The sequence below is a fragment of the Pteropus alecto genome, unplaced genomic scaffold, assembly GCF_000325575.1.
Source record: "Pteropus alecto unplaced genomic scaffold, ASM32557v1 scaffold392, whole genome shotgun sequence".
In the NCBI taxonomy this organism is placed as follows: domain Eukaryota; kingdom Metazoa; phylum Chordata; class Mammalia; order Chiroptera; family Pteropodidae; genus Pteropus; species Pteropus alecto.
The window spans coordinates 45,680-53,862 of NW_006431933.1; the positions used below are offsets into that span (position 1 = coordinate 45,680).

Sequence of the window (8,183 nt, forward strand, 5' to 3'; positions counted from 1 at the left end):
AATCATGCTAAGCGAAATAAGCCAGACAGAAAAAGTTGAAAACCACATGATATCACTTATATGTGGGATATGAACTTAAAAGCAACAAACAAACAGGACAAACAAACAGAGACTCATGGACATGGACAATAGACTAGTAGTTACCAGAGGGTAGGGAGGAGGGGGAAGGAGTGATGTAGGTGGGGTAAAAGGGGTCAAACATGTGGTGACAGAAAGAAATCCAACTATGGGAGGGGAACACACAATGCAATATATATGCCTTGCTATTAAATTGTACACCTGAAACTTACTGGTTTCGTTAGCCAATGTCACCAAGAAAAACAAATTAACAATATAGCTTCTGAGTATCGAGTTCTAGAGCTATCTGGACTAAAGCAAAGAAATATGAACACATTGCCTGAATCTTGTTAATGGCATCAAAATAAGATATTCTGTATATATACAAAATGACATTTTCTTCACACTTTGTTAAATTTTCCCTCAACTATAGAGAGCTGCTTGTTTGTGAAGTTCACTTTTAGAAATAAAGAAATGATACCACATCTTTGAAATACTATCTACTAAACCTATATTTTTCTTTTTTTTTATTTGGTGAAGGGATGGGCTTTCTCCAATCAATCTGCACTCTAACTTGGCCTGTCTAGTTGCCCAGTAGGCTTTCTACAGTAAAGGGAATGGCTAAGATTAGAAGTACAGGATACTGATTTTAATATTCCCTGTGGAATAAGAATAATGATTTGGCAAAATTACTACTGCAGTGAAATCTGGTCTTTAGGTTTGCTCTGAATGCATTTCCTCTGTTTTCACTTGGAAACACCACTTACCAACAATTTGGGTGACACAAGTGGGTTTGACCTTCTATCTTACTTTGGGCTTCTCCAAATACAGACTGTGAAACAAAGACTTGGGTGCAAGTGGTTAATTTGAGAGGTGACAACAGAAGAACACTTAAAGAGTGTGGGAAGTGAAACAGGAAGGGAGGAAAGGTAAAAAGGGTGTGCTAATGGACAGTTTGCTCAGTCACACTGGGACTTTCAGAAATGTACAGAACATGCCTCACAATTGTACCATCAAGGGTGAGGGAAGCTGAAGTACTTAACCACTGACGCCCATCTCTCTCCCATTTGGGGGTTGCTCTTGTTAGTATAATATATCTAGCATTTCTGGGATGTCCTACAGGAAGACTGAGCAAGCCCTCAGGCAGAAAAGCAGAGAGGCTTGGGAACTTGAGGTTGAAAAGTTGTTAGCATGATGGAAGCTATCTTCTGCAGTTACCAGTAAACTAGAGGTAGTCTGAGAAAAGGGCATCAACAAGGTCTGCTGTTACTTTCCCCCAAGGCTTCATGTTCAGGGTAGTCACAGGATCCAGGCGTGATCAATCAGAGTCACCTTCTGTGGCCACAGGGATTGGATCAGTTCTGGCCACGTAAGTGATCAAGCATTTGTTAGCTCACAAACATTCACTCCACCTCACCTTCTCCTTCCTTCCTAAAAAAACGCCCTTTCCCTAGAAGTGACTTTTCTTTGCTCACAAATCAGTAAGGGAGCCTCTTTACTGTCTTTCCGTTCTGTATTAGTTATATATTGCTGAGTAGCAAATTACCACAAACTTAGCAGCTTAAAATAATATACAGTCTCTGTAAGTCAGGAGTCTGAGCACAGTTTAGCTGGGTCCTCTGCTAGGCTGTGATCAAGGTGCTGGCCAAGGCTCAGTTCTTATCCAGAGGCTTAACTGGGGATGGATCTGCTTCCAAGCTCACTCAGGTTGTTGGCAGAATTCATTCCCTTATGATTGGTGAACTGAAGTTTTCAGTTCTTGCTGGCTGTCAGCTAGAGGTTGCCCTTAGCTCCTATAGGCTTCCTACATCCAGTTGCAATGTGGCCATCTCTTTAGGCCCCTTAAGAACATAGAAGCCTGATTCTACAGAGTCATCAATGAAGAAAGAGAGTACGTCTGCTAGGAAGATGGAATTTTATATAACCAAATATAATTACAGAAGTTACATCCCATCACCATTAATATGTTCCATCAGTTAGAGGCAAGTCATAATTCCTCCATACCTTCAAGGGGAGGGGATTATAGAAAGGTATGAATTCTAGGAGATGGAGATCATAGGGACCACCTTAAAGTCTATCTGGCACCCCTTCCAGGGTATTTAATTCTACCATGACAAGAAAGTCGCTCAGGGATTCCAAGGCCACCATTCCTTCTGGGGCAGATTTCTTGCCTCTGCCTACACTGTGATAATCTGTTCTCTCTCTAAAGAAGAGAAAAACCTCACATATTTAATCTTTCATAGAGCACTCTTTCTGTTAGAGCCTCTGATAAATTGTGTTTTATTTCAATTGTTCGGATACTATATTTCTCTCAGTGAATCTCAATACTGAATTAACTTTCTTGGCAGTCATGTTACATTGCTGATTTAAATTATATTAAAACAAACTAATGCATTTAGGTCTTCTTTCATTATAAGCTGCTGTTAAATCAAATATGTTCCTTCTTGTACTTTTCAGTTCTTGGTGAATTACTATACAATTATGCCCATTAAATTTCATTTTGTTGATTTTTTTGGATCAGAGTTTTAAAAAATATTTTATCATATTTATTTATTGATTTTGGCTTTCCTTCAAACTCTGGGTCATTGTAGGTTTGATAAATACCTTATATGTATTCACCCAGGTATTTGACTTAAAATGCTGAAAAAGGCAAAGTTAAGTAGAATCTGGAGGGCTGTCACTATGATGGGCACTAATAAATGTATGCATTTAACACTGGTGTTGCTTGTTCCCAATGACCGCATCTAGGTTCTTAGTGGCCACCACTTCCTTTTCTATTTAATAGTCATGCTAGAATTTGATTGAGATGCAATATTAACTTCACTGGCATATAGTTTCTAGAATCTAAATTTCTCTTCCTTTTATAAATTGGGATATATGGTAGTGCACTGCCAAATACCCTTTTCAGGACCAAAGAACTCATTTCCCCAGCTTCCGGGAGCTTAGGCTGTTGAAAATTTATAGCTGAGTCCTTCTCTGGTAATTACATTCTGCTAAAGAGAGCTCCCTCTCCTAAGATCACCACTCACTCCTGGAGTCGGTGCAGGGAATAAACCCACATTCACCAACTGATGGAAGTGAGTTTATAAAGGCCTGGCTCTCTTGCCTTACAGTGAGAAAAGTCTACAAGGCCACCCCAACTCCAGAGCCCACCACGGGATCAACTCAGGTCTTTGTTGTAAAGGAATTGCAGTTCGATTTCTCCCTCTGTCCAGTTCTTCTTCCCTTATTCCACCATTAGTGTTGGCTCTGAAGGTGCAGCATAATGTAAGTCTCTGGCTCAGAGACTTTCCTGGGGAACCAGACCTACAGTACCATCCCCATTCTTAAGAAGTCTCTTACACCCTCCAAAAGTCTTCTTTCAGTGCCCAGGGTATAATTTAAATTCTGTGTGTGTGTGTGTGTGTGTGTGTGTATACTCTCAAAATCAAATTCTTTTACTCTTTTCTTCTTCGATATATCATTGGTTACATATTTTGGAGGTTGAGGATTCTTTTTCTCAATTGCAAAGGGGAAAAATGCTGAAGAATTTTTCTTTTAGCCTGTGACAGGCTCACATTTGGTGAGCAGCTGCCTTCTGTGTACTTCATCTTGTTTTGCACATGACTTAATGAGTCCTTTTTGTGCTCTTTATGCTTTCCACATGCCTTAACTCACTCTGGGTCCTGGCACTCTAAACACTGTTTATATGTCCCCATGCCTTGCAGGTTTCAATAATGATGGATGGTGGATCACCAGGCCACTTCCTTAGGGCACCTGTTTTGTAATTCAAAGGTGAAGTCTGTGATTTGATATAAAAATGTTCTGTCTTGGTTTTATCGCTCCCTTTTAACTTCTGGCCCATATACAAAAAGGTTTTTTTCTTTATCTGCCAAACCTACCTTGCCCAGCCCTGCTTTGCGTAGCAATTTTTCTACAACCAATGCCTTTGAATACATTTTTTGTACCATGTTGTTTCAGACTGTAGGAAGCCAGCCTAAGCAGCGTTCAATGCATTGTGGTGTTTTCCAGCCAAACATTTAATTGGGTTGATTTTTATGACATTTGGAGCTGCCCACTGAACTTCAAATTAAAACAAACAAACAAACAAACAAACAAAAAACTTACATTTGTACCTTTGTTTTTTGCTACCACTTAAAGAAAACTCAACATACATCAAATTTTTCTTTTGGGGAAAAAAAATAATAGCCTTCTGAGAACAAGGGAATGGAGTTGTTCCTTCCCATGAAGTCCCAAGTAAAAGAGAAAGATGATGGCTATTAGAATAATAGCCATATTTGTGTTCTATAAGACATAAAATTATTTAGACACATGTAAGTGCCACATTTCCATGTATATAAAGTTTAAGTCATCCCATTAAAGGGGTACTCATTGGTACTGTCTGAACTTCAACAGATCTGCTCAAATTTTCCCACTTGCTACTAAAAATCTCAGCACATATCAAACTCTGATTGAAGAAGCTTCTTAATGTGGTACATGTAAAGTGAAGTGTACTTGCAGAGGTTGAGGTCTTGGATCACTGAGATCAAGCACTAAGTCGAATCAAGCATATGTGGTAATGAGCAAAAGAATGGGAACAACATTTGAGATATTTAGTCAAAAAGTGCTCAGAGAAATTTCAAAAATATAATTAGGGCTCTTGCTTCTCTATTACCAACCATGTGGAAAGGGAAATATAGAGCAGAGTAGAAGCATTATGCACTGGCTAACAAAAAGAAGCAAACAGAATTAGCATTACTTCATATCTTACCTAGCTACTGTGTATTTTAATTAAAGATTTCTAAAATTAATAAAGTGCAAATAGAGACCTTCTTTGCCCACATGAGGGGTACCATCCCTGATATCTGGTCCTGAATTATGACTCCAAGAATTTCTAGCTGTGTGATCTCTATCAAATTACTTAACTCTTTGGTTTCAGACTCTTCATCTGTAGAAAGGGAATAATAATGATAACTAGTTCTAAGATTGTTGTAAGGATTGAATGAGATATGGCATTGGAATATCACAGCACGGTGCCTTGTTATAAAGTAAAAGGTCAATGAATTTTAGCTACAGTTACAATTATGATTATTACAATAGTTAATTATGATGACTTTTTAATGAACATCACTTTTTATGTGCCTGTGCTGATTAGAAATTCATCATGATTAGTTAAGGATCAGCAGAGGGAGGCAGTTTTCCCATGAGTGGGCGTTGGGAGGACCAGGTGAGAGGAAGGTGTGATGCTTATAAAAGTGGTAAATTCCTATAAATTTTATGGGCCTATTGCCATTTTTGTGGACATGGACAATTTTCAATGCCTTTTGGAAAAATTGTGGTGAATGTAGCTGGCTGCCAGCTCTCCTTGGCCCTCATCACCTTGATTAAAATTGAGACAAAAATCTGACTCTTATTGAGAACACTGCCCCCATCAGACTGCAAAGCTCTGCCCGCAAGGCTGGGGGCACTTTTATTTCATGGGAGCCTTATTTTTACCAGAAGTTTCTCAGCCTTGGGATATGGGGGCTGATGTATTCATTGCCTCCTTTCTTAAAGGAAAGTAGGAAACAGAACCTCAGTCTCCAGGTTTTGTACAGCCTCAATCTTCAGGAATAGTGCCTCTTCATCTACTTCAGAGGATTCAAACTCATATGCTTGCAGCATCCCAGAAATAAGTGAAATAGACTAGGAGATCTGTAGGGCTTGTGATTACATGAGAGCCTGGGTCTCTCCAGAGGGCAGCTCTAGCCGATTGCTGTCACCTAAGAATATGGGTGCAATAACATTAGATCCTCCAATTCTTCAAGAGAAGCCATAAATCTAGCTTTTTATATTGAATCTCCTAGTTATTAAATGGTTGCAAATATTCAACTTTTAAAAAATACTATGTGGGTCAAACAAAATATTTCTATTTCCCAGACATGGCCCAAGGATTGCCAGATTGGAGCCTTCCTCTACATGGTACAATTTCAAGTTCCTGGGGAGGTTCCTTCTGACCCCAAACATATTCCCTATCTCATGCTACTTCACTGGAAGTGTAGCAGAGTCTTTCCCAGCTCTAAGACCTCTCCCTCAAGATTCAAAGTTACCCTTGTCCAGGAGCACATTGAGCATTCATCACTCACTAACTGCTTAGATTAACCTATCTCATTGTACCCACTTAGGGAATGAAGGTAAGGAGAAGTTGTAGAAGTAGGTGGACATAAGGCAGGCTAGTAGAATGAATACCCAGAACTCTTTGCTCTGATACTCATTAGTTGTTGTAACCTCAAGAATATCAGTTTTCTGGCATTTACTTTTCCTTATTTGTCAACAGGGGCTAATAATTGCTACCTCATTAGATTGTGGTGAAAATCTGGCCCAGAGCATACTGTCCTTAAATGAAAGTTTAATCTGGAGAGAAGAAGGAAAGATGTTATGATTCTCTGGGACAGTTCTGAAGTGAGGGTGGCCAAATAGGGCCTCTCAGAAGAGGGGTTAAAGGAGTAGGAAGATAGCAAGGAGCTGTGAGTAATCAGAGCATATCATTCTCTGGCCAGCAGACCAGCTAGTACACAGGGATAATATACTAAGGAAGAAATAAGCACTATGATAATAACCCACAAATACAGCTTTTATAATGACCTGCACTCTAAGCTTACATAAGTCTAATTCATCCTTCCAATATTTTTAGCCACTATAGACTTATTTTTCTGGATAGTGTTTCTTTGACTTCTTTGCTCAAATCAATGTCCCATGCCTGCATTTCTTACTTCTATAACACATAATGAATTGTGAGCCAAATTTTTTGCTTTACAGAAAAAATAAAATCAGTAAAATCATTTATGTTTTATGCTGTACAAAACTCAGAAGGAACTTTAGAGAATAATTTTTTTATCAGAATGAAACAAACTTGAGATATGTATAGCAAGAACAGTAGTATAAGGTTGAGGAAGGAATGGGAGATAAATATAAAACTCTATTAATAAGACAAAAGAAAATCACAAGTGAATTAAGTGATAGAGAATCAGATGTGAGAAGCTTGACTTTATAAAAATATTCTAGTGCTATAACATAAATGCCATAGAAAGGCAAAAGAAATCATGTGTTATGTACCGAAAATATACTCCCAGACCCTAGATCGTATCCATGCCATTGCTTAGCTATTCCAACTACTAGAGACTGAGAGTTGCCTGTTGTGAGAATTCATAAAGGAAGAGATTGGGTTTTATCCAGGAAGCAGACTACAGGAAGACGTTTCTCGGTTGAATATTGAAATTTCCAACATCATATACACATGAATGTGAGTGCACATGCCCACACATATTCATGAATATAGTCAAAGTGCTCTGGATTTGTGTTACTGTATTTGACAAATCAAAGATGTGGACAAATTTACAATTCTGTGTGTTTTCTGTAGTTGGCCTCTTGTCTGAGGCAAAAGACCAGGCAGGATGTTAACCAGGGGTCCAGATGTGGCTTTTCAGAAAAACACATTCCTTCATTCAGCTTCTGTATGTCTTAGTTGCCAAGATCCACTCTTCTGTGTTCAACTCAGCTTTACTGCACCCCTGCTTCATCTCAAATGGCCAGCACAGTAGTTGGCTTTGGTATTGGAAGAAAAGAAGAAGGAAAAGTCTTCAGAATACATATTTGGCTCCACAACAAGCTAGAGAAGATGCATCGAGTGCAATTCATTGTCATATGTCAACTTCTCTCCATATCTAAGTTATTACAATGGAGAATATTGTCTAAAGAACTCTTATCACTGTATTTGTACAACTGTGGCCATAATTCCTGAGGTTTGGATCTCTGGGAAGAAAAGGGATTGTATTTAATTTAATTGTCTAGGATCTTGGAAAAACTGGCCACACTAGCAGGGACTACCTTAACTTTATTAAATTCAACTTTGGTTTTGTTTGAAATTTTCAATATATGAAAAGAATTAGAGGTTGGCCCTTTAAGAAACCTGATTCAGTCTGTCACAAGACCTGAGAATCTACATTTTATAATAAATTACTCAGGTGTTTCTGATATAAAGAGCTCCCTGACTTCACTTTAGGAACAGCTGCTCTGTGTCACCGATAACAGCAAGTTCTCAAATTTTTGGAGCCCACAATCCCTTTAAACTCTCGAAAATTACTTAGGAACCCGATGAGCTTTGGTGT

The 8,183-nt window shown here is 38.7% G+C and overlaps 1 long non-coding RNA gene across 8 annotated transcripts in view; it reads right to left on the reverse strand.

Annotated features, from left to right (window-relative positions):
• Window positions 1–8,183, reverse strand: part of LOC107195316 — a 173,908-nt gene that overhangs the window by 10,502 nt on the left and 155,223 nt on the right. The window contains exon 7 of one of the 8 annotated variants that reach the window (XR_003044775.1): window positions 7,063–7,620. The exons of the other annotated variants lie outside the window; for them this stretch is intronic. This is a non-coding gene — a long non-coding RNA (uncharacterized LOC107195316). Of the gene's footprint in view, window positions 1–7,062; window positions 7,621–8,183 lie in introns of those variants that run through there. 8 annotated transcript variants of the gene reach the window in all.